Raw genomic sequence first — 262 nt, 5'->3', positions numbered from 1 at the left:
CAGTATAAGTCATTATAATCAGTAATTATGTCCCCACTGGATGCAACAAATGTCTTGTTTGGGTTTTATTGGTTTTGTCTCGTCGTGCCGGGAGACGGCATCACAGTGTGTTAAGGGGTGTAACATTTCCGTCACACGCTTGAGGTATTCGGCCAATCACAATGCACTTGATAGCTGGCCAATCACAGCACACCTTTTTCAGACCGATGAGCTTTGTAAAAATCGACGCGTTTCAAAAAGGCGGGGCATAGAGGAGAAACAA

The sequence above is a fragment of the Sinocyclocheilus anshuiensis genome, unplaced genomic scaffold (genome assembly GCF_001515605.1).
Source record: "Sinocyclocheilus anshuiensis isolate Anshui unplaced genomic scaffold, SAMN03320099.WGS_v1.1 scaffold4627, whole genome shotgun sequence".
Lineage (NCBI taxonomy): Eukaryota > Metazoa > Chordata > Actinopteri > Cypriniformes > Cyprinidae > Sinocyclocheilus > Sinocyclocheilus anshuiensis.
Note: the sequence above shows the minus strand (reverse complement) of the source record.